This window comes from Rhamphochromis longiceps, linkage group LG2 (assembly GCF_057381845.1).
Source record: "Rhamphochromis longiceps isolate RC_006_pf linkage group LG2, R_longiceps_female_GT1.1, whole genome shotgun sequence".
Classification (NCBI taxonomy): domain Eukaryota; kingdom Metazoa; phylum Chordata; class Actinopteri; order Cichliformes; family Cichlidae; genus Rhamphochromis; species Rhamphochromis longiceps.
In genome coordinates this window covers 33,266,061-33,293,767 of record NC_140558.1, presented here as the reverse complement: position 1 = coordinate 33,293,767, position 27,707 = coordinate 33,266,061, and the positions used below count along the sequence as shown (strand labels likewise).

Here is a 27,707-nt window from a genome sequence, read left to right as displayed (position 1 = left end):
ATACTACCTTAGCCTGTGCTGCTCTGTGCATCTATTTAACTGTAAGTAAACTATTTACATTCATCTTTACCTTGATTAAACAATAGTTTACCTGATTCTTCTTATATTCATGTTCATCATCACTCCTCATGCTAAAGGCCTGCTAATTAGTCTGAGGCTAATTAGAAAAGTGAAGATCTGTAATGTTTGCTTCCATCGCATAATCACGTCATGTTCATTTATTTATTGATTATTGTTGTTTATTATTTAGTTGTGTAGCTGAGATTCTCATATTGAATTCAGCCTCCTTTGGTAGACAAAAGGCTTCTTTGTTTGTTGGTCAGCATTGCCTCACCGTTTCATATTGTGCTCATGATTTGCATCCTTTTAGTAAGCTGCTTTTTCATAGGTTGTTTATATTTTATTCTTTCTACGCCAATTTGTTTCCTTCCTTTCAGAAAGCAAACTCTGCAAACTTACAAACATAAAATGATGTCTCTCTTGGACACCCTGTAAAGACTCTTAAGCAATAAAGCTCTCCCCACAGGAACAACTGTTTGTGACTTAACGTGTCACTTCAGATGTTGCATGTTCTTTCTCAAAAGTACATGTGAAGAAAGTATGTGTGCCTGACACACTTTTGAAAGTGTGTTTTGTCTAGATTTCGTTTTGCGTATAAAAGTGAGGGGGAAATTGTTTATTTGCATTTGATGGATATTTCTTGAAATCAGGTCACTACAAAACGCAAACAACTCATCTGAGTCTTTTTGTTGGCAAGCAGAAGTGAAAGTTGATTTCCTAACTTTGAAAATAACTAAATATATCATCTCCCGTTGACTGTTTCCTGTCAGTTAGGACTCAGGTTTGCAGCAGATTTACATCCAGATTTGTACATAATTTTCTAGAAGCTTTGAAAGATTAAAACCACACCGTGGATGAATGATGAGCATGGAACAGTTTTTTTTTATCATTGTGCTACTAGCAGGAGGAACTCAAGGTAAGATTGTCCTCATAAAGAAGCCAAACATTCACATTTGTAGTGTGAATAATTTCACCTCATGTTCTATTAAATGCATCTTCTCCAGCTCTCTTTCCAGTTGATGCGACCACATGTGACCTCAGGACGAGCACATGTCCATGCTCTCCTCTTCTTGAAGGAACTGTGTATATCCAAGTAATGACTGATGCTAGTGGCCGTGAAATGAAGTGTTTGAAGGTGCTTCCCAATGAGACAAAAACTGTGTTCAGTCTGAAGAAAGAAAAAATAATGACAGACAAGGAATTTAACAACAGACTAACGTTTATAATCAAGAACGGGACACTCAAGATCACAAACCTGAAGAAGAATGATTCAGGTCAATACAGCATTGAGATCTTTAATTCAAATGGAGTCCAAGAGAAAAACATTAATTTCACCCTGGATGTTAAAGGCAATGACAAAGTTGAAAGCAAGTTATGTAAGTTACTCTTTATTGCCTAGTTTTTATGTTATTATAAAGTTAATTACAAATGTAAGCATCATGTGGCAGTAGAACTGTTAAACACAGTAAACATCACTTGTGCAACAAATGATAGAAGCTAGAATGGGGGAAAAACATATGGAAAGAAAGATGGAAATGTACAGTGAACAGAATAGAACAGAGTATATGTTGATGCAGTATTTGTCTCTCTATTAGTATTTGTGGTCATTTAGCCACACATGGGCTGCTATTCATTTTTATGATTTAATCATCTTTTATTACCCAGTAACTACCACCTAAACTCTAAAGGCACACTGAAACTTTCCACTTGGTCACTGATTATTATTAGTTGCATTAAATGAGAACATTAAGCTGTGAAGAAGAAATATTTTAGCAGATGCGGTTTTGTGACAGGAAATTTGCCCTTGTTCAGCACAAGTTTTCAGTGTGGCTTTTCTTCAGTGTGTAACACTACCAGCTCTGGTGTGGTATGGTCAGGTTTAGTGAAAGATAAAAAAAAGAATAATATTTATCTATCTACCAATTTCCTTCACAATGTGCTTCACAAAAAGAATGAAAAGAATAAAAGATAAGAACATGTGTGAATCAGAAAGTGTTAACATGCAAAGGCTATGGAAGAAACAAAGCTGAAGTTCTTAATACTTGTATGGAGGTCACTTAATGAAGTATTAAATAACATGTAATAATGTTAACTATTAGTTATATAGTAGTGAATCCTCAACCCCATAACAAGCTGACTTGTTTCATACGAGTATTAAGATCTTCCTTGTTGCAAATGCAGTTACATTTGCTTTAACATAAATTACTTCATAACTTGGTTAATAAATGGTAAACTTATAGTTAAATACTTTTAACTATTTTATTTTTTAATAAAATTATAATGTGTAAAAATATGTTAATTTTTTATGAAATTATCTGAATTGTTATTGTAAAGTAATAGTAACTTTAAAACAATGCTAATCAGCTCTGTCTAGAGCATCTATAAATATTATAGATGTTTGTAGAGCTCATGGATAGTGTCATGTGGTGTTTGTGAAGGACCCAAAGCACAGGCATTGGCTGATGTGTGAGTGAGCTTTATTGGAGGAGAATGACATACAACCAATAGCGAGGGTGGTGAGAAACAGAACTAAGAAATGAGGAAACTGCACACAGGAGGGAGACACAGCTGAACCTAATGAATCTGATGAGACAGGGAGGATGCAAACTGAATACACTGACACAGACCTTCACAATAAAACAGGACACTCAACACACATGCAAAGACACAGACTAAGAAACACGGGCCTTACACAGAGGGAACACACCAGCAGGGAATGACAAGACACAGAGCAGAGGGAGCACAGGATAACATGAGGTGCAACGGGGCCAAAACCTAGGACCTACAAATAGAAACTCAAAACATAGACAGCCATAACATGGAAAATAGATACTAAACAACTCCACATACTGGGCCACAGACCCAGGACTCTGACAGGTAGACCGGCAGGGAGGAGGAGGAACCTGGAGGGCAATGCAACACGTTTGAGTGTTTTCCCCCATTGTTCCAGTCTTCTTTCACCACCTCTTTATTTAGTTTAGTCACTAAAGTTACTTGATTAGTTTTAGAAAAAGATTGACGTGAAATACATCAACTCACATCCCTACATCTTAAGAAACAAGGCTTAAGGGTACCCAGTGTGTGGGGGTTGTGCCCAAACGTTTATATATTTACAGTTAGTTAACCATAATAATACCAAAGTCTTACCAAAGTTTACGCTTGAATAAATTGTAAGTACTGTACTTATAATTATCACTGTGTTCTCATCAGCACACAGTTTTCCTTACCTGAGGCTAGTCTTTGCTGCACTGGGATCTCCCCTGATAGCAGTGTCATGCTGTGTTGTGTATCGGGAACTGAAGCATCTTAAGAAGACTTCTAACAAGGCGGCCCATGATCAAAAGAGGTTAATAAACAATTACATAATTCCAGTGAATACCATCATTTGATGGGTAATTGTAAAAATCTTTGTTTTGCTATAATTGTTTTTTCTTTCTTTCACAGCCTCAGGTGTGAAACAGAGAATATAAACCTTAAGTGTGAGTCTGAGATTTAGTGAACTGACCTCTCTCATAATCAGCACTGGACACTGAACTGAGGATCAATGAAATTAAAAAAAAAAAAGGAAATTCAAAAACAACAATCAGGACTATGTCTGTGTAGGTTCTCAGTCATCCAGGTCATGGTAGTCTAAGGAGCTTGGATTGAAAGCAACTGGACTTCGCTGAGTTTCTTGAAGACGCTTCACCTCTCATCCGACAAACCTCTTCAGTTCTGAAACCAAATGGTGGAGTGTTTCACTTAAGAAGGTCTTTGACCCACTAATAATCATGTCCGTCATCACATGACTCAAGGTGTAAGTCATTACCATTACAACACCAAGTGTCTGCCACCTACAACCCAGTTTTTAGATCCTTTCCCAGGTTCCTCAATCCCTGCTTTGTCAAGTGATGGGTCACATAATAGTTTTAGGTAAGGGCTTAGGGTGGTTTCACTCAAAACCTCTGGTGGTAAGGACTCATGCTTTGTTTTTTTAAACACCTTGGCTCATGCAATGAAGCACACGATCAATCGTGGGTCAATGACGCTCATAAGGGACAACTCCTACCAGGGTTTAAACACCTGGGACTCTCCACCATTTGTTTTTAGAAGTGAAGATGCCTCTTGGACCAGAGATGAAACATTTTCATGAAACTTAAAGAAGTCCAGTTGCTTTCTTTTCCAAGCTGCTTAAACATCAGGAGGTGACTGTGGAAGTTTCATATTGTATGTGTTTAATGTTGAAAAAGACTTGAAAACAATACAAATTTTATGCTTGTAGCTATGTGATCATATTTTACAGGCCACATAAGAATATAGTCATGTATATTATGTTGATTCAAAGTTCCTTAAAAGCAATAAAAACACTGTAAATGAATGGGAAAAGTATTTTTCAGTGAGTAAGTAGGCATTTTTAAAAAAATATTTCACTCTAGTTAGAAATATATTAAAAGATATATCAAACCTTGTGTTTAGTGCCTCATTTAATTCATATATTACTTTGTATGAATAAAAAAAGTTTGAAAATTGTGTTTTAATTATAACTAATAGGATGGCATATTTATCAGTGTGGATTTGACATTAGGAAAACTGACAGGAAAAAATGAAGAGAAATAAAAGTACAATAGCTGGGCTCTTTGTGGGCCTGCAGTTTGTATGTTGACCATTGTCTGCGTTTCACTTCCTACATATGGTAGTGGTGTAAAATGAACATATCTCCTTGTATGGTGAGATCTCAGGGTGAAACTGAGGCTCTGTGTTGCTAAAATATTCACAAACTTCTACATTGTTTCACACGCCTATTTTCTCATGCAACTGAAGAATAATGTAACTGTTTTAATAAAGTTGACTGTAAATAATAATAATAATAATTTCATTAAGAAGAAGTGGTAATGTAACTTTATTGTTATATGTTAGTTGCTTTTTAAGGTAAAATGTAGTTCAGATCCAATTCCTACTTAGTCACATAACTCAGCTTACTGTGTAAAACAAAAGGACCTTCAGAAATACTTTCTTACTTAGGATGAGTATGACTGAATTTGTGGAAATACTATAAGCCAAAAACAGAAATATGTATTTCTGCACTTAAAAATAGATCAAACAGAATTATACTTATGATTTTGCACAAGAAATACAATTAATTCAACAAGGTAAGAAGAAGGGAGCATTTATTGTTGTGTAAACATTAAAATTAAATTAATGATCTGGACCTGTACATATGGGTAGGTGTGAGGTTTCCCTCTACTGGTTTATGGAGGTGTTGCATTTAAATTTGGATGAACTCTTGACCTGAGATGAGTCTTCTAGCAACTGTAGTTTTAATTATGTCACAGCAGGGAATTTGTCCTTTTAAGGCCGTGCGTATAATATTTGGTACATGGGTTTTGAGACCACGATATTATAAGGATGACTTTTCCCCCCAAATAAGCTGATGTATTAAATCAGACACATGCAGCGCTACTGTAAGCAATAAATAGAAAAAAATACTGCATGCAGTAAATATTATTAATTTGAAAGTCATGAATGCAAATAGATTAAAAAAATGTGAATTTAAAAAATATTTTCATAGTTCTGACTTTAGAGGGTAATGATCTATTATGTAACCCTGATACTGCTCAGTCAGTTGTGCTCGTAGATGATCTGCTCCATTTGATACTGTGGACCATCAAATATTTATTTTCCCATTTAAGATGAGATATAAACAGTTGAATTATAGAAAGGGGAGTGCTGTATTAGTACACACTAAGTGATGGGCAAGATAGTGTTAACTTGTTACAGATCTAAAAGTAGTTTAGTGAAAGTGTGAGCAATAAGTAAAAAGTCTGCACAAGCTCTGAGGGGTTCCTTTTATTTCTACCACGTAGATTATGTGAAATATGTGCTGGTGTTCCTTTTCAGCTTTCCACATATACAGAAAGAACTGTCTTAGAGGTTTATCAGAAGCCAATTGTGACTTTTAACTCCTTGATGTACATGCCATTTAATAAAGTATGCTGACTTTGTCAGCGCACACTGAACAAGGAGGAGACATGGAAGTTGTGCTTGGACTGATGGTGATTCTACAGGGAGTGTCTCATGGTAAACTGTTTGGGTTTTTTTTTTAATCTCATTTTAATCATAATAATATGCTATACATCAGCAATACTTAAGCAAAAATGCATAAATTCTCACATTGTTCTCTGGGATGTTAAAGCAGCTCAAATACTTGTTCTTTATTTATTTCATTTCTTTTAATAAATTCATGTAAGTATCTACTGGCTACATCTGCAGTTTGTGTCAATTCACATTTGTTCTTTTTTACATAAACACCCTCCATACAAACTACCTTGAGGTTAAAGAAAATAGCATTTTTGCTCTGTCTAATGTGTCTTCTATAGACTTGACTTCAGTGTTTTAGCCCTAATGGCCAACAGATCTTACAGCATTTGCTTTGGAATCAACTGTGGAGGATCTGTTTGACTGTATTTCTATGGTGATCATATTGCTGGGATAACATGGGAGTACATAATGGTTGTGTGAGCTTCTATTACTCAGTGAGAATTCTAAGAGGCAAAGTTCTAAGAAGAAAGTGAAAATTCTTAAGTAAAGTTCAGAATTCTAAGAACCAGGATAGAGTCTGGGATGAAATCCAGAATTCTGATATAAAAGTGTGAATTCTGTTTGTCAACATTCCAAGAATAACATGAGAAGTCCGACACAACAATTAGTATTCTGATGAGATAGTAAGAGTTCAAAGAGCGCTACTGCAACCCCAGCAACACTCCCTGGTTGTATTAACAACAGAATCTGCTTCATTTTTCTATTATTCTCCTCTTCCTTTTCATTCATCCCTCCCGCTTGCCCTTTTTCACGGTTCTCTTCCTTCTCCCTTCTTTTACTGCGCTTGTTTTCCTACGCAGTCACCTACAACACCCTCAATCTTTACACATCTACACGGCACGATCACAAACACGCTTTTTTTGTTATTACAGGAGACTCATAGACCTGACACAGCTACAGATAAACTTCAAAAACTTGAGTTTCCTAATGTGTTCTCAGCCTGCTATAACTCTAGACAAAGGGGAGTAGCATTTTTAATACACAAAAATATTACTCTCATCTGGATTATTTCTTAGTCAGCAGCTCACTGTTGAGTGACATTTGAGACACCGAGATACACCCTATATCTGTCAGTGATCCTGCTAATGTGTGTTTGATTCTAACACTTTCCACCAAGTAAAAACTGGAGATTTAATACATCATTGTTTAAAGTTGAAGATTTTATTAAATACTTAAAAAAAGAGTGGGCTTTATATTTAGACTGTAATGACCAGCCTGGAACATCAGCCTCTGTTCTCTGGGAAGCAGGGAAAGCTCTGATGAGAGGTAAAATTATTTCTTTCTCATCACATAAAAAGAAAATAGAAAACAAACATATTCAGGAATTAGAAAAAACTTAAGAAGATGACTATGTATCCTCCAAGGAACAGGAAATACTGAATAAAATACATAAACCAAAACTAGAATTAAATGAAATTATTAATAGAAATTTTTTTTAAATTCTTAGTACAAAGACTTCACTTGCAAAATTTTGTACATGGTAACAAATCTGGTCAATTTATTGCTAACCAGTTAAAAATAAAGAAAGAAACAACGACTATAGGTGCCATTAAAGACTTATCTGGGAGCACAGTATATGACCCTGAAAGAATAAACAACACTTTTAGGGATTTTTACAAAACTTTATATTCACCAAAAAATGAAACTGATTAGTTTCTTGGCAACGTAGCCCTTCTGAAATGACCAGACAGTCAAGTAACAGCAGTGGATTCACCGCTGACATCTGGTGAACTCCAGGAAGCCCTGAGAAGTATACCCAATAATAAGACTCCAGGTTCAGATGGATTTCCAGCAGAATTCTACAAAGAATTCGGGACAATTCTGGCACCAGTATTCCACAGAATGTTGCAGGAAATCAAGGAAAATAGCAAACTACCACCAAATATGAATTCTGCCAACATTATCTCTAAAAGTTGATTCTGTTCATCTGGACGTAGCGTTTTAGGTGGGAGAAACGTTTCGTCACTCAAGCAGGTTTCCCCAATTTTACCCTACGTCCAGATGAACAGAATCAACGTTTGGAGATTTACTTACCTGGATGATTGAGCATGCATCAAGACATGTCTGCCAACATTAGTCTCCTACTAAAACCAGGCAAAGACCCTGTATTACCCACCAGCTATTGTCCAATATCCCTTATTAATGTTGACCTTAAAATAATCTGCAAAGCTCTCTCAAAAAGATTAGGGAAGATAACCCCCCTAATAATATATCCTGACAAAACTGGTTTTATAAAAGGTATGTACTCATCAAATACACGTAGTGTACTTAATTTGATAGATTATTAATGTTTGCGTTTGACAGAGTTAACTGGAAATTTTTATTTGCAACTCTACACAAATTTGGTTTTGGAAACTCTTTCATAAACTGGTAAAAATATTCTACAATTCCCAACAGCATGTGTCAGGACAAATGACCAAACATCCGACAATTTCTGTCTCCAGAGACAGGGATGGCCACACTTCACTTCAGACCACATCAGATGGCTATTGCGATTAAAGGTATAAAATGCAAGGATGTGGAACATAAAATTAGTCTTTATGTGGATGATGTGTTGCTTTTTCTCCAAAACTCACAAACCACTCTCACTGAGGTAAATGCATTAATAAACTCTTTCTCAAAAGTTTCAGATTATTCGACAAACTGGTTAAAATCTACAGTTCTTCTGATTAATTGCTCCTTCTAGTTTCTTTAAAAGTGGGATGTTGTTTGGATTAGGTTAGTTAAATCTGCAAGATTAGTAGAGACATTAATACCTAAATATTTATATTTGTAGATTGCACTGGGATAGAAAAAGAATTATGGAAGACTCAAATCACTAATGGGATCGAAGGGTTGCCACAATAAAAATGATGGTCTTGCCAAGAATCAATTTTTTATTTTCGATGATCCCAAGTAAACCACCACCAGACGTGTTTAGCACTCTGGAACTGTTCATTTCTAAATTCCTTTGGAAAGATAAACCCCAGCGTATTAGTTTTAAAATGCTACAAAGGGCCGAGGATAACGGAGGACTAGATCTGATATCAACACTACTTCTTAGCCAACAGCCTACAATCATCTCAGGATGGTTAAAACATACCCTCTTATGAGCCCTGGCCAGACGTAGAACAGGCACCATGCGATAATATAGAGATTTCAGACCTACCATTCATTAGCTCAAACATCAAATGACATGTAGCAACCTCAAGGACTGACATAGGGATGATGTAGAGCAGGGGTGTCAAACTCAAATACACAGTGGGCCAAAATTCAAAACTGGAACAAGGTCGCGGGCTAACATTAATATTTATTGAAAAAAAAAATCTTCCTCCAGATTTAAGAATGAATCTCTTCTTATGGACTCAAACAAGTTTCGCTGAAAAACTGAATATGGAACAAGCAAAGCTTAATACTAAACAATATATACATTAGCTGTATAATATCAGTAGGCCAGCTCTAATAATAATTTGGTATGGCCAGAGTGTGACACCTATGATGTAGAGTTATAAAACCCGTGAGCACTACTTACCGATGAAAACAACAACAAAAAAAATCATCACATCAAAATGCACTCTTGTACTTGGTGTCAATCAATCAAAAGTCATTAATCACAGAAAATAAAACATTTACAGTACACAAACCCCGTGAGCTGACATCCAGGAGGGGATAATATTCCTTTATGATCTTATTAACTTCTTCTCCATCTTCTTTCTCACTTATTTCTTCTCTTTCTCTAACTTTGAACATTACTTTCTCTATGTGTGGAGCTAACCACGAGCTGCAGCATGCAGACTCCAGTTGCACTGGCAAAAAAGTATTTGGGTGGAGACCCAAACTGCAAACAACTGTACCCTCCATAATTCACCACCAGAGGGTGCAAAAGAGCAAAATCTGGACATACAGCTCAACTAAACATCAAATGCAAAAGACTGTTACATCACATATATGCTTTAAAAACCAAAGGGTGCTCTGGATCTGGTCCAGTGGACAGGGCTGTGCCAGGTGGCATTTGTGCAGGTAAAAAAGGCTGTCTGTGGGGAGCCGCTGGAATTTAGGGTCACCTGATCCAGCCCTAATTATATGCTTTAGCAAAAAGGAAAGTTTTATCTCTAATTTTAAAATTAGAGATAGACTCTTGTCTCCTGAATCCAAATTGGAATTACTATAAGACAGAGGAGCACATTACAAGCCTGATACTTGCAAACCTAAAAAATTCAGTAAACTTAAAAAGTTTTACATAGAATAGAAGAATAGAATAGCCTTTATTGTCATTGTACAGAGTACAATGAAATTAGAGTGCCAGTCCCTTGGTGCAAGTTTCAATAATAAATATAAATGTAAAATATAAAAAGTACAAAAAAACAATCGTAAGTACTTAAACAATAGTATGTACAATATATACAGGAAAGCAGCATTAATATAATGACAGTATGAATAGCAGCATAATATAATGACAGTATGAATAGCAGCATAATATAATGACAGTGACTGTATGGAATAGGTTCAATTGTTTTTGTGCTTATTTTGTGCTTACATGGAAACAACTGTGGTAGTTTCTGTGTAATAAGCAGGACACAGCGCTGCAAAATGCAAAACTGCCCGTTTCTATTTAATAACATATGAATAACCTATTAAAGTTTGTATATAAGAATATCATAGAATGGAATAGAATACTGAAACTCCTACAAAATGTAAATCAAAATTTTATCCTCAATATATGTTGAACTGGTTATTTTGTGGCATTACATTCTGGCAGAGTAAAAACCTATGAGATGCCCACCCAGCTGGGTATGCCCATGTACATTCATACATCTTGGTGTTCATAGATCTAGCTGTCGATTGTATTTTTAGGGCAGAATAAGAAGAGGTATGCAAAATAAAAGTCAGCGCAGCCTCAGTGTCTATAAAAGCCCTGGACCACACACACAGTTCCATCTCTGTTCTGTAATGCAGGAAGTACCCATACACGGGTCTTTTTTTTTTCACAGATGAACTTTTCTCACTTCCAGCTGAGCACTTACATGTTACTTTCTTAGCCTGTGCTGCTATGTGCATCCATTCAAATGTAAGTAAGCTAATTACATCCTTCTTTTCCCTGACGAAACACAGATTTTCTTGATTCTTTTTTTATTCATGTTCACCATCACTCTTTGTTCTTACTGAAAACATTACAAAGTGAAGATTTGTAATGTTTGCTTCCATTGCAGAATCATGCCGTGTTTATTTATGTTTATTTATTTTACTATATTCACAGTGACATTTCAAATCTTGTTATGTTATTACACAGTTTTTCTATCCACAGGTGACTTACCACTGGAAATATAATTTACAGTTTTATCTGTGCTTGTTACCAAATACTTGTGAGTTGTGTAGCTGAAATTCTCATATTGAATTCAGCCTCTTTTGGTAGATAAAAGGCTCCTTTGTTTGTTGGAAAGCATTGCCTCACTGTTTCATGTTGTGCTAATGATTTGCATCCTTTTAATAAGCTGCTTTTTCACAGGTTGCTTACATTTTATTCTTTCTACATCAGTTCGCTCCCTTCATTTCAGAAAGCAAACTCTGCAAACCTCCAAACATAAAAAGACATCTGTCATGGACATCCTGTAAAGACTGTTATGCAATAAAGCTCTCACCACAGGAACCTCTAGACGATTTGTAACTTAACTTATCACTTCAGATGTTGCACGTTTTTTCTCAAAAGTAAACGTGAAGAAAAAATAGTGTGTGCCTGACACACATTTGAAAGTGTGTATTGTTTAGATTCAGTTTTGTGTATTTAATTACAAGAGCAAGAGGAAAATTGTTTATTCGCATTTGATGAATATTTCTTGAAATCAGGTCGCTACAACACGTAGACATGCAGTTTATTTCCTGCTGTTGTGAAAATAACCTGTCTATATCATTTACTGTTTCCTGTCAGTTAGGACTCAGGTTTGCAGCAGATTTACATCCAGATTTGTACATAATTTTCTAGAATCTTTGAAAGATTGAAACCACAGTGTGGGTGAATGAAGAGCATGGAACAGTTTTTTATTATTGTGCTACTAACAGGAGGAACTCAAGGTAAGATTGTCCTCATAAAGAAGCTAAACATTCACATTTGTAGTGTGAATAATTTCACCTCATGTTCTATTAAATATGTTTTTTCCAGCTCTCATTCCAGTCGATGAGACCACATGTGACCTCAGGACGAACACATGTCCATGCTCTCCTCTTCTTAAAGGAACTGTGTATATCCAAGTGATGACTGATGCTAGTGGCCGTGAAGTGACATGTTTGAAGATGCTTCCCACCGTGAATATAATTGTGTTCAATCTGAAGAAAGAAACAATAACAATAGACAAAGAATTTAACAACAGACTACAGTTTCTAATCAGGAATGGGACAATCAAGATCACAAACGTGAGGAGGAATGATTCAGGTCAATACAGCATTGAGGTCTTTAATTCAGGTGGAGTCTGAGAGAAAGACATTAATTTCACCCTGGATGTTAAAGGCAATGATAAAGCTGAAAGCAAGTTATGTAAGTTACTCTTTATTGAATAGTGTTGATGTTATTATAAAGATAATCAGACATGTAACTGTTAAACTGTTAAACACAGTACACATCACTTGTGCAACAAATGATAGAAGCAGAAATGCAGAAAAACATATGGAAAGAAAGATGCAAGTGTACAGTGAACAGTCTATGCTGATATAGTATTTGTCTATGTATAGGTATTATTGGTTATTTAGCCACACATGGGCTGCTATTACTTTTTATGATTGAATAATCTTTTATTTCCCAGTAACTACACTTTAACTACCACCTACACTTTAAAGGCACACTGAAACTTTCCACTTGGTGATAGAATATCCTGAGCTGCACTGTATGACCATATTAACTTGTGACATGTATGCATTATAATAGAAGAAGAATCCTTTTTATTGTCGTTATGTATATATATACACATATATACACACACACATGCATATAAGCACAAAGAAGACACTATTAAAAGCACACCGTCATACTAAGACAGGGGACACTTTCTGTTGTCACTCTGTAGAAGTTCATAAGAGGCAGAGAAGCGAGTCCAGTCCGTTTTAGCTTCCTGGGGAATAATAGCTTTTGTTTGGCTTTCATCACAAGGTGTGACGTGTTCAGGAACTGGGTCAGGTCAGATAATGACCTGTTTCATATTGGGATCTTCTATGTTGCAAACAGGGTTGACAACATATTTTACATTTACTTTGAATTTTCATTTTAGTCAAAGCCAAATAAAAACATGTAGGTAATACTTCATCATACCTTGGTTAATAAGTTAGTAAAGTCATAGTCAAGTACTTTTAAGTTAATTTTTATACAATAAAAATTATAATGTCACAAAACATTAACAGATTTGTAAACATTATCTAAACTGTTTTTATAACATAATAGTAACGTTAAAACAATGTTAATAAACTCTGTCTACAGCATCTATAAATATTGTACACGTTTATTAAGGAGGAACCTGGAGGACCACGCTACACGTTTGAGTGTTTTCCCCCTTTGTTCCAGTTTTCTTTCACCATCTCTTTATTTAGTTTAAATAATAGTTTAGTGTGTGGGGGTTGTGCCCAAACGTTTATATATTTACAGTTAGTTAACCATAATAATACCAAAGTCTTACCAAAGTTTATGCTTGAATAAATTGTAAGTACTGTACTTATAATTATCACTGTGTTCTCATCAGCACACAGTTTTCCTTACCTGAGGCTAGTCTTTGCTGCACTGGGATCTCCCCTGATAGCAGTGTCATGCTGTGTTGTGTATCGGGAACTGAAGCATCTTAAGAAGACTTCTAAAAAGGCGGCCCATGATCAAAAGAGGTTGATATACAATTACATCATTTCAGTGCCATAATTTGATAGGTAATTGTAAAAGTATTTATTTTGCTATAATTGATTTTTTTTTCTTTCACAGCCTCAGGTGTGAAACAGAGAACATAAACCTTAAGTGTGAGTCTGAGCTTTAGTGAACTGAACTCACTCGTGATCAGCACTGGACACTGAACTGAGGATCAATGAAAAATGAAAACAGTTAGGAGGTGACTGTGGAAGTTTCATATTGTATCAAAAACAATTTAAAAATGTTATGCTTGCAGCTTTGTAATCATATTTTGGAGATCAGATAAGAATATACAGTCATGTATATTATCCTGATTCAAAATTCCTTAAATAACAATAAAAACTTTGTAAATGAATGGGAAGTCTTTTTCAGTGAGTTAGTAGGGATTAAAAAAAATAAAAAAAGTATATATATATATATATATATATATATATATATATATATATATATATATATATATATATATATATATATATATATATATATATATATATATATATATATATATATCTTGTTCCATATATATATATATGGAACAAGAAGGCATCGGTGGGCAAGAGACGAAAACAGGGCGTTGTTGGAATGCTACTATGCAAGTAACCCCGGCGGAAGGGGCTACATGAATAGGATGAGGGACCTATGGATTCTTCGATACCCAACATCCACAATGACGGCGAAACAACTAGTAGCTCAGTGTTCCAACATTCGAAAGAAGGGACTGCTCTCACAGCTAGAGATTGACGAGGTACAACACAAATGCTACGGCAAGGAGGAGTCAGGACGCCAGGTCAGGGGGGAGATATCATCACCCCCACCCGAGATTGGGTACATAGCCCCAAGTGCGATAGGAGAAGGATCGTTGAGTGCGAGAGGAACTGACCTGAAAAATAGGATCATGGCCAAGCTTGAAACCTGGATCCCGCGTAGCCGGTTACCAAGATTACGTGAAGTTCCCTCAGAAGGTCTGCTAGATGATGTTAATGCAGCACTACGGGCAATACCTACAACCACGATTACTGACACTAACAAGCTGATCTACAATACGGCAACAGTGATCAGTGAGATGCTTGGCTACAAGTTGAACAGCGACAAGGGGCAGTACCCTCCATGGAGAAGGAGGCTAGAGGGCAAGATCAAAGTAGCACGGAGGGAGGTTAGCCAACTAACGGAGTTGCAGAAAGGTGCGACAAATAAGGTGCCTAAGAAATACAGCAAGCTGTCCATACCTGAGGCCTTGGAAACTGCCAAGCAAAGACTCACAGCCTTGGCCAGCCGCTTGAGGAGGTACACCAGAGAGATAGAAGGCAGGAGAATAAACCAGCTGTTCTCCACAGAACCAGCAAAGGTGTACTCTCAGTGGCAAGGGAACAATAAGAGAAGAGCACCACCAAGGCTGGAGACGGAGCAATACTGGAAGAGCATATGGGAGAAGGATGCAACCCATAACGGCAATGCTCAGTGGCTAGAGGATCTGAGGGCTGACCACAGCGACCTCCCTGAACAGGGTCCAGTAACCATCACAGTGGCAGATATCCAAGAAAGGGTCTCCAGTATGAAGAGTTGGACAGCACCAGGGCCCGACATGGTTCACGCCTACTGGCTGAAGAAGCTGACTGCACTCCACGAGCGTCTGGCAGCACAAATGAACCAGCTGCTAGTTAACGAGAGACACCCGGAATGGCTAACTGAAGGCCGGACGGTCCTGATCCCCAAGGACCCCAAGAAGGGACCGGTCCCCTCCAACTACCGACCAATAACCTGCCTCAGTACTACATGGAAGCTCCTGTCAGGCATCATATCGGCTAAGATGAACAGGCACATGGGTCAATACATGAGCGGGACACAGAAAGGAATTGGCAAGAATACCAGAGGCGCAAAACACCAGCTACTGGTAGACAGAACAATCAGCCGAGACTGCAAGACCAGACTGACCAACCTGTGCACTGCCTGGATTGATTACAAGAAGGCCTATGACTCAATGCCCCACAGCTGGATACTGGAATGCCTAGAATTGTACAAGATCAATGGGACCCTAAGAGCCTTCATCAGGAACTCAATGGGGATGTGGCGTACAACACTAGAGGCCAACTCCAAGCCCATAGCACAAGTCACCATCAAGTGCGGGATCTACCAAGGAGATGCTCTGTCCCCACTGCTGTTCTGCATAGGCCTGAACCCCCTCAGTGAGATCATTAACAAGACTGGCTACGGATACCGACTACAGAACGGAGCAGTTGTCAGCCACCTCCTGTACATGGATGACATCAAGCTGTATGCCAAGAGTGAACGAGACATCGATTCACTGATCCACACTACCAGGCTATACAGCAATGACATTGGAATGTCGTTCGGACTGGAGAAGTGTAGTCGGATGGTAACAAAGAGAGGGAAGGTAGTCAGAACTGAGGGGATTGAACTACCAGAAGGCAACATTGCAGACATAGAGGACAGTTACAAGTACTTGGGGATCCCACAGGCGAATGGGAACCATGAAGAGGCCGCTAGAAAAGCTGCAACCACCAAGTACCTGCAGAGGGTCAGGCAAGTCCTGAGGAGTCAGCTGAATGGTAAGAACAAGATCCGGGCCATCAACACGTACGCCCTGCCCGTGATCAGGTACCCTGCTGGGGTAATAGGCTGGCCAAAGGAGGAGATAGAAGCCACTGACATAAAGACAAGAAAGCTCCTTACCATGCATGGAGGGTTTCACCCCAAATCCAGCACCCTGAGGCTGTACGCTAAGCGGAAGGAAGGGGGCCGGGGACTGGTGAGTGTCAGCACCACAGTCCAGGATGAGACAACGAACATCCAAGAATACATTAGGAAGATGGCCCCAACTGACCGAGTGCTCAGTGAATACCTCAGGCAGCAGAAACCCAAGAAAGAGGAGGGAGACGAGGAACCTAACCCTGCACGGTATGTACCACCGGCAGATAGAGGAGGTGGCTGATATCCAGAAATCCTACCAGTGGCTGGACAAAGCTGGACTGAAAGACAGCACAGAGGCACTAATCATGGCAGCACAAGAACAAGCTCTGAGCACAAGATCCATAGAGGCTGGGGTCTATCACACCAGGCAAGACCCCAGGTGCAGGCTGTGTAAAGATGCCCCAGAGACAATCCAGCACATAACAGCAGGGTGCAAGATGCTAGCAGGCAAGGCATACATGGAACGCCATAACCAAGTGGCCGGCATAGTGTACAGGAACATCTGTGCCGAGTATAACCTGGAAGTCCCGAGGTCAAAATGGGAGATGCCCCCAAGGGTGGTGGAGAATGACCGAGCTAAGATCCTGTGGGACTTCCAGATACAGACGGACAAAATGGTGGTGGCTAACCAACCGGACATAGTGGTGGTAGACAAACAGAAGAAGATGGCCGTAGTGATCGATGTAGCGGTTCCGAATGACAGCAATATCAGGAAGAAGGAACACGAGAAGCTGGAGAAATACCAAGGGCTCAGAGAAGAGTGGCTCAATTAATAATAATTAGATGGCTGCGCGCACAGACGCAGCGGCCCGGAGCTCCTACACTTTTGCACTTTTGGTGGTACTGTGTATTATTTCACACAGTCTGGGGTTACTTCAATACAACAGAGATGATCTACTACAACTAAGCCGTGGAGATCTTCAACTAACATCCGAGTATCTCATCCCCCCGGAGATCGTTAAGCAACCCCCGGGGCTACCCGCAACAGCAAGCCGCAGGAGGAGACGTTGCGAGCGGAGGCAGAAGAGAGGCAAGCGGGGAGGCCTGTGGGCACGGCTAAAGACTAGTCCGTTTAAACCACCACTCCCGATCATATTCCTCTCCAACGCCCGTTCAATCCGTTACAAACTGGATGAAATACGACTGCAGATCGCCACTCGACGGACTTTTAATAACTGTTCGTGCATGATTTTCACTGAAACCTGGCTGGACAGCGCCATTCCCGATGCGGCTATCGATCTAGCAGGCCGCACTGCCTATCGAGCCGACAGGTCTGCGGACTCGGGTAAGAAGACTGGCGGGGGGCTGTGCATCTATATTAACAACCTTTGGTGCACGAACGTCACGGTAACGGAAAAACTGTGCAGTACAGAGGTAGAACTGTTGGTGTTAAAGTGCCGTCCATTCTATCTCCCTCGGGAATTTTCTGCCGTTTACATCTGCGCTGTTTACATTCCACCAGATGCTAATGCTAAGCTAGCGTTAGCACAATTGAGCAGCAGCATCAATAACAGCCTGGTAGCACACCCGGACAGTGTCTTTATTGCGGCTGGGGATTTTAACCACGCGGACCTGAAATCTGTACTTCACAATTTCCACCGTAATGTGAAGTGTGCTACCAGAGGAGATAGAACGTTGGACCAGGTGTACACCAACATGGCGAATGCGTACAGAGCCCAGGCTTATCCCCACCTGGGTCTGTCAGACCATCTCTCCCTTCTGCTACACCCAATATACACACAAAAGATCAAGAGCACTGGGATTACAACCAAAACCGTGAGAATATGGCCGCAGGATGCTATTCCGATGCTTCAGGACTGTTTCCACTGCACAGACTGGGATGTATTCAAGGTGCAGGACACTGACAATCGTGTCGCATTGGACAGTTACACCTCCACTGTCTTGGACTACATCTGTTTCTGTGTGGACAATGTAACAACTTGGAAACGATTCCGTGTGTTCCCTAATAATCCACCCTGGATGACACACGGAGTTCAACAACTTATTCGAACAAGGAACAACGCTTTCAAATCCGGGGACCAGGAGGCATACAGTGCTGCCAGGGCCAACCTGAGAAGAGGCATCAAGACTGCCAAGCAGCAGCACAGGAGGCGTATCGAGGCCAGGTTTGAGAACAACACAAACCCAAGGCAGGTCTGGGAGGGCATCAGGGCTATCACGGACTACAAAAGAAGAACACCATCACCCTCAGCCGACAGTTCTACTCTGGCTGAGGATCTAAATCTCTTTTATGCCCGTTTTGACAGGGAGAACACCGACCCTGTCCTGTCCCCTCTCCCCTCAACCGACCCTGCTCCGGTCCTGAGCACTCATGAGCTGAGGCGTGTGTTCCGGAGCATTAACACCAGGAAGGCGGCCGGGCCGGATGGAGTGCTGGGCCGGGTGCTAAAAGACTGTGCTGCGGACCTGGCGGACGTCTTCACCTCTATATATAACACCTCGTTGTCCTGTTCACTGGTACCATCCTGTTTCAAAGCAGCAACCATCGTTCCCATCCCAAAACAGTCAAATGTCACATGTCTGAACGATTTCAGACCTGTGGCACTCACCCCCATTCCCGCCAAATGCCTGGAGAGACTGGTCATTAAACACATCAGAGCTGCTTTTCCACCATCCCTGGACTCGCACCAGTTTGCATACAGGGAGAACCGGTCAACCGAGGATGTGATCGCCACAGTGCTGCACACATTACTGAAGCACTTGGAACACAGGAACACCTATGCACGGCTCCTCTTTGTAGACTACAGCTCGGCTTTTAATACCATCCGGCCATACAAACTCCGTCCCAAACTCCACCAACTGGGACTTAACTCCTCTCTGTGCAACTGGATTGTGGACTTCCTCACTAACCGTAGACAGAGTGTCAGAGTGGGTAAGAACACCTCTTCCACCCTTGTGGTCAACACCGGTGCCCCTCAGGGGTGTGTTCTGAGCCCTCTGCTATACACTCTCTTCACCCATGACTGTATTTCCTCCCGCGCGTCCAATCTCATTGTTAAGTTTGCAGATGACACTACAGTGCTCGGACTTATATCCAACAATGATGAGACAAACTATAGGACAGAGGTGCAACAACTAGAGTCATGGTGCCACGACAATAACTTGGTCTTAAACACCAAAAAGACCAAGGAGATCATTGTAGATTTCCGGAAGAGGGGTCATAACAACCATCTGCCTCTCTTCATTGGCAGTGAGGCGGTGGAGAGGGTGAGCAGTTTTAAATTCTTGGGGGTAACTGTGACCGAGGACCTGTCCTGGGGCAACCATATCACCTCAGTTGTACGGAAGGCCCAACAGCGCCTCTACTACCTGAGGAGACTGCGGAGCGCACACATTCCCAGATCTCTGATGTTGAACTTCTACAACTGTGCCATCAGCAGCGTTCTGACGTATGGATTTCTAGTGTGGTTCCCCAGCTGCACCAAGGCCGATCAGCAAGCACTCCAGCGGGTGGTGAAAGAAGCTGGCAGAATTATTGGAAGAAGTCTGCCAGAGATCAGTAATATCTTCCCCACTCGCTGTCTGAGGAGGGTGCACAGTATCCTGCGGGACCAACATCACCCTGCGCGCCACCTTTTCCATCTGCTGCCCTCAGGGAGAAGGTACAGGTCTATACAGGCCAGAACATCCAGACTGGCCAACAGCCTGTATCCACAGGCTGTGAGGCTCCTGAACTCTCTGCCCCCCTCTCACGGACAATAACCATATCCAACTTCTTAATAGCAATGAACTGGTCTGCATTGGTGCATCATATCTTTATTCTCTTCCCCCTCCTGCCCCCCCCCCCCCCCCCCTTTCTTAAATAGATAACTATCATATCTGATATCATATCTCACAGTACAATAATATTGAACGGGTTGCATTGTTGTATTTTGTCATGTTTCTCAGGTCTTTGTCTGAATTTCTACGAACATTATTGCTAAGGATTGTCTTATTGCATTGGAGTCACACTGGGTTAAATATGTACACTTGGGTTTTAAGGGGTATTTATTATTTTCTTCTTTTTTTTGGGTTGTATGGAAGCCCCAAACGCAATTTCATTGTTCTTGACAATGACAATAAATAAATAAATACTAAATAAATACTAAATACTAAAGAGCTCGAGAGGATGTGGAGGGTGAAGGTAACGGTGGTCCCCGTGGTAATCGGAGCACTAGGTGCGGTGACTCCCAAGCTAGGCGAGTGGCTCCAGCAGATCCCAGGAACAACATCGGAGATCTCTGTCCAGAAGAGCGCAGTCCTGGGAACAGCTAAGATACTGCGCAGGACCCTCAAGCTCCGAGGCCTCTGGTAGAGGACCCGAGCTTGAAGGATAAACCGCCCGCAGGGGCGTGCTGGGTGTTTTTTTTATATATATATAGTGTTTGGAAGGTTACTTTTAAAATGTATTCCACTACAGATTACAAAATACATGCCCCAAAATGTATTCTGTAACGTATTCCGTTACGTTACTCGATGAGAGTGACGTATTCTGAATACTTTGGATTACTTAATATATTATCATGCTGTTTACAACTACGTGAATGTACTATTGCTGTGATTTATTACTGTTACTGAAGGTCCGCAGCTCCGAACCGTAGTAAAGGGACCTCTGGCTAATACGTCAGGTTCCGTGTCGGGCTCGTAGCCGAAAAATAGCTTTACTTTGTTGTCTGGGTCAACTTTGCTTGCGAGAGACAAAGAGAGGCGTTGAAAGACTGCTCCAACGGAACTTATTGTTTCGGAGGAAAACACAAACACAGCGTACAGTTGAGTCTTAATAGCTTACTTACAACTGGGCTCGTCAGGCACTCTTCTTGGCTGCAGTGGTTATTATTATATTTATATGCTTCCAGCTCCCGTTTTTGCTCGATGACAACTCGTACTTTTCCTTTTTCTCCCTCCCTCGCTCACAGACACATAACAGGTATGGCAGTCCATTCTCCCTGCAGCATGGACTACACTGCCTATGATGCTACATTCTTTAGAGCTATACCTGTAGCATTCTGCCTATTAGCTTAGCACAACAACAACAACAAAAAGGCGCTCTCGCACCCAGGAAACACGCAGAGAGAGAGCGTCACCCTGTAACCATGGCAACCGTAACCTTGCCGCCTGGAACAACAGAACATACCTGTCAAACAAACCCAAACAGTCCTGACCCGCCACAATATGAAACAGGGAAGTACCGCCGTGTAAACCATTTATTTCAACAAAGTAACTGTATTCTAAATACCACGTTTTTAAACGGTAACTGTAACGGAATACAGTTACTCATAATTTGTATTTTAACTACGTAACGGCGGGACATGTATTCTGTTACTCCCTGTGACAAAGTGGGTGAGAAGACCATTTGTCTACATTCTTAGTTAACATTCTTGTTTTGATTTAACCATATTTCACATGTAATCTGCAATAGGCAAACATCTACTATCCCGGGTTTGTTTATGTTCTGCACTTTTACAGATTATATAATATAACATCTTGGTTTAAATCAATTCATGCAAGTTTGTTAAGTTAACATGTTATTTATTTCAACTGTTAATTTGTATTGTTTGAACTTACCTTTACCTACCTGTCTTCCAGAAGCAAAAGGAGGAAATGTAGTTCTACTTCCTGCTTTATACCTTCTGGGTTCATCTGAGGTCACAGGAAGAGACCAAGGGCAGGAGGGGAAGAATTCTTATAATTTAATAAAGTTGATTTTAAAGGGTTTATAAAGAAATAGATTTAATGTTGTGATATGTATTGATTACACCAGAGTTTATGTTGCCAGTCAAGAGGAGTAGTAGAGGATGAATATAATCATGTTCATCTCACCTACCTACTGAATGGAATAGTCCAGAGGAGAAAGTGTTTGATTAAGGGGACTATTTAAGCAGACGAACTCAGGTGTTTCAGGAGAAGGGTTCAGGTCAGTGTAGCTGTGTGCAGTTTGACCTTAATTTCCGTTGATTTAAGTTCAGTTATGTTTATTTGAATTGAGTTTATTATAGAGTTGAGTTTCTTATTTGTTTCTTTGTAAATATTCTTGGGCCACAGAATGGTGAATAAATCACTTGCTACACTGGACAGCATCAGTCTCCTGCACTTCTTTGACCGCTTAAGTCGAGTCCTACCACACTCCCCAACACTGTATATATATATATATATATATATATATATATATATATATATATATTGCTGTAGTTAGAAATATATTAAAAGATATATCAAACCTTGTGGGTTTTGGCTTTATCACTTTAGTGTGTCTTTGAATGAACCTAAAGAAGTTTGAAAATAAATATAACTGTTTTAATTATAACTAACAGGGCCACATATTCATCAGTGTGGATCTGACTCTAGGGACATTGACAGGATAAAATGAAGATGGACTCTGTGGGAAAGCTGCTTGTGTCCCTGCAGCTTGTATGTTGACCATTGTCTGCGTTTCACTTCCTTCATATAGTAGCGGTGTAAAATGAACATATCTCCTCATATGGTGAGACCTCAGGGTGAAACTGAGGCTCTCAGTGTTGCTAAAATATTCTCAAACTTCTACATTGTTTCACACGTCTATTTTCTCATGCAACTGAAGAACAGAATTCACTCAGTCAGCTTCATTGTTTTAATGAAGTTGACTGTAAGTGAATTATGACATCACACAAAAGCTTTCTCCAATTTATTTCACCACTTTGTAAGTGGTGCTAATGAATAATTACGATAAATAATTAAATTTTTAAAAAAGCGTTAACTTTATTGTTATATTTATATGTTAGCTGTTTTTTTAAGGTAAAATGTAGTTCAAATCTAATTTTTATACAGTGCACATAACTCAACTTACTGTCAAACAAGAGGACCTTTATATGACTATGATTGAATCTGTGGAAATACTATATGTCAAAAACAGAAACATGTATTTCTGCACTTAAAAATAGGTCAAACAGAATCATTAGTTATGATTTTGCACTAGAAATGGTGCTATGAAGAAGAGAGACCCTATTGCTGTGTAAACAATATAACGACATTACTTTTAACGTCTGGACAAACATATTGGTAGGTGTGAGGTTTCTCTCTACTGGTTCATAAAGGGATTGCATTCAAGCTTTTACACTTTTACACTTTAACAGGAAAGGATCAGCACTAGTTACTTTGGTTGAGATGGCAGGAGCTTTTTAGGTTAATTTGTCCAGTAGCTGTATGTCGTGGCATTGAATTTGCCCTTTTCTGTGCTACTATAGGCAATAAATTGGACAGAAATATTTCAGCAGGCAAAAATGGTTAAATTATATATAAAATAACAGAGAAATTCTTCAATGTAAAGTAAAAAGGCAATGAGTTTCATTATTTGAGACGCGACTGTTGGTCTGTTCTTTAGTTTTGTTCTTTGGTGTCAACATAAATCTTCTTCTTCTGTACTTTTGTCATGTAAACACATTATGCTTGTGTTTGGTCCGTTTATAACATCCTGCCATGCGATTGCATTTGTCCCTAACCACCAGAAACCCTCACGTTAACTTTTATCAAGTGGAAAAAAGTTAGCGTTCATCCTTCAGCTTCACTGTGTTAATGTTATGCTAACGTAGCTGTTTTGCTAGTGATCACGTAGGACATCATTATATACCAGCTAGTCCGACTTCAGTAACCCTACAAAAGTCCCTGCTGTACATTTTAATTTTTTCAGAAATCTCTCAGTCAGAACATGGCATATGATGTTTAGGTGGAAACTAGCGAGCTAATTTCCTGCTAACTTCTAACTCCGTTGAATTTAATAAATCTGTTTTCATGGATGCCTGAATGTTAAACTTAATTGTTACACGTGGTTAAGCAGCAACACTGATCATTTTATTAAAGATGAAAGAATTTAGACAGTTTTTAAATCTCAGTGATGCCACAGTGTTCCTTTGACTTTGGGACCTGAAGCAGACGGAGTTTTGGACTCAGATTACTCAGCAAGGCTCCTGACTACGGCAGCCTAATGCTGCGGCAAGCCATCAAGCGGTGTGCCTTCATAGCTTACCAAAGTCGTACTAAAACACTTTTTGACAGATTTCTGCGCGCCGTGTACTACATAAAATTGGTTCGAGGTCATTAAGCACAACCAGAATTCATACATAAGGCACACAGTTGATTTTTGAGAAAATTAAAGGATTTTAAGTGTGCCTTACAGTGTGTAAAATACGTTATACAGAAGAAAAGAATATATCATGATATATATAGTTACCGCATATGCTTCAAATTATACCATGATATGGATTTTAGGCCATATCGCCCAGCCCTATTTGGGAGTATATTATTGATTAAATGTGTGTGCTCTTGACGCTCTATTACCTGCACCTACTCAGAGTGAAATAATCAGAGCTCGTGTACTCATGGCAGTAGTGTTATTAAAAATAATTTGATAAACGTTATCATTTTATACAAAGTTAATCCAAAACACTGGATTCACAACATGTTAACATGAAACACTGAAAAAGAAAAAACTTTTTTAATGTTTCAAAATTTGCAGGTGTGGAAACTCACTGTGATGGCAGACGGGATGGAGCTCAGTGTTATGGAGCTTTGGGAGGAACTGTGGACATCCAGCTGATGGACAGCACCTCAGAAATACCTAGAATCCAACTGTTAAAGAATTCATTAAAAATACTATTTGTCAGAAATAATAAGGTTATTTCTAATACCGTAGTACATAGATCTAGCTTTTTTCCCAGAAATGGAAAATTTAGGATCAATAACCTGAGCAGGAACGACAGTGGTAAATATACCCTTCAAACCTTTGATTCAGATGGAAGATCATCAGGTGTGCTGACTTTACAGTTGCTTTTTCAAGGTAAATGTTATGTTAATAAGTAATTAATTAAATTAATTAATAACCAATTTAACATTGTTTTCGTAATGTATATATCTTACATAATTTCAGATACATATAGTTTGTGCATACCCTGTTCTTTATTAGGAGAGTATAAGCAATGATGTCTAGACTTAACACTTGCTTATTCAAAGTTGAAGGTTACTATTGGGAAATGACACTAATTAGTAGATAGAAACTTAACAATGTTTTGGTAATCTATATATCTCCTTTTTTTATTAGAGAGATTTTAAAATCTAAAACTAAACTCATCTGTGTGTGTTTCTCTCAGCTCCTGTGTCCTCTGTCCTGCTGGTCTCTCAGTGTCTGTCCCAGGGAGAGATGAGGGTGTCCTGCTCCTCTGAGGGAGGGGACAGTCCTCAGTACAGCTGGACTCTGGATGGACGCACACTGACAGTTGCTGAGCTGCTTTCTGTAAATATTAAGACTAACATCATCACTCTGAAACAGCACGTCTCAGGAAGTCTTGTCTGCTCAGTCAAAAACCATGTTAGTAAAGTCTCCAAAGAAAAGAGGATATCTACCTGTGTTGAGTGAAAAAGGTGATAGTTACAACTTTGATAATTATATCACTTTTTACATTTTTGATAAATTATTAGTTTTTTGCTCATAGGGTTCATTTTCATCAACTGCACCTCAATCAATGGGACACAGGTGTCAGAGTGGGTGTATGAAGCCAATAACACCCTGTGCATTGAACCAACAAGTGAACCCACCACAACCACACAAACTGCAGTGGGTAAGAGGAATGACCCATGGTACAGTGGAAATTGAAAAAACAGCTAGATCCATTGATATCATTTTCTCCTTTCTTCATTTCATGTTTGACTTAATTCTTTCTATGAAATAGAACATTTGCCACTGATCAGTGGTGTTCTCTCAACACTTAGTTGTGGTTGTAGCAGCAATCTGTGCCCAACGGAAAAAGCAAAACAGCAAAACAAAAGGTACAAAACTTCTTTTCCCTTACTCACTTTTCTTAAATTGCTTTTTTACTCTTTTTATAAATATACTTAATTAATGCAGTCTCAACAACAGTTTATTTATATCTCTGTTATATGTCACTTAAATATTGTTAAGCAGCCACAGTTAACACAGTAAATGTAAAAAGAAAAAAGTTAAACAGCTTAACAAAATCCAACATAATGTCTAAAGCTCGCAAATGAAGTTTAATACAAAGTGCGACTATTCCTCTAATTATTCATTTATTATTTTTAAAGCAACCGTTTCTTCTTCTTCTGACTGCAGAGGAAGAAAATGATCAGGAAGAAATCTTTGCTGATCTCAGGGTCGTGAAACAACAGGCGAAACAACTGGAGAAAAGAGCAGAGCTAGAGTTCTGCCAAGTCAAGTATTCAAAGTGTCCTTGGCAGACTGAACCAACGGGAGATGATTATTTGTATGCTAATGTTCATAAATTCAGGTGATTTAAGTGGTCAGTTCTTCCACACAGACTGCATCACTGAAGATCCATGGAGAGAAGAGCTGATGTTAAAATGTCTAAAGGTCTTTAATTTAATGTGATTTCCTATCAGAAAAATATAAAAAGCTAATACTTACTGATTTATTTTACTTTAATCTGCATTATACCAGAACACATGTATTCTTTTATGATCTCTTGATTTAAAGATAGTATGTTATATAAACACTGTGAGTGTTTTCTGCTTTTGTATTCTGCAGACATGATGATAGACTATTTTGATGTGGGAGTTTTTCTTTTTTCATGTGAACTTGTCTAGTTTTTGACTTGGTAGAAGTTGGAACAGATGATCCTTAAATTAGAAATAAATAAAGTAAATGGCTAAATGTTTGTACAAATTTCAGTGCAGCAAAACCTTTGGACAGTGATAAAACACACTAGTATAAACAGTTTTCCTCACAGATTCCTTACAAGAGACACTGATATTCAGATGACATTCTCTTTTTTTTTTTTTTTTCTTTTCTTTGCCTGTCCCGTTTGGCTCTTTTGCCATCAGAATTGTTGTCTAAAGGCAAACAAAGATGCCCAACGGATTTACTTTACCAAATTGACCATCCCAGCCTTGCCGTAATGGTCCATTTGATTCACCTTTTATTGTTTTTTTTTTTTTTTGTTTATTTCATTTTCACTTACTGAATACGGGACAGACTTGACTGGGGGAAAGAAGGGGAGAAAGA

At 39.1% G+C, this 27,707-nt stretch overlaps 1 pseudogene across 1 annotated transcript; it reads left to right on the top strand.

Moving 5' to 3' along the window:
• The first annotated feature begins 775 nt into the window (after window positions 1–775).
• LOC146677591 (uncharacterized) lies at window positions 776–27,015 on the top strand (annotated as a pseudogene). The gene is made up of 7 exons (XR_014913852.1): window positions 776–976; window positions 1,065–1,427; window positions 25,191–25,511; window positions 25,822–26,083; window positions 26,150–26,313; window positions 26,401–26,497; window positions 26,799–27,015. The product of XR_014913852.1 is annotated as an uncharacterized LOC146677591 (transcript).
• The last annotated feature ends 692 nt before the right edge of the window (window positions 27,016–27,707 follow it).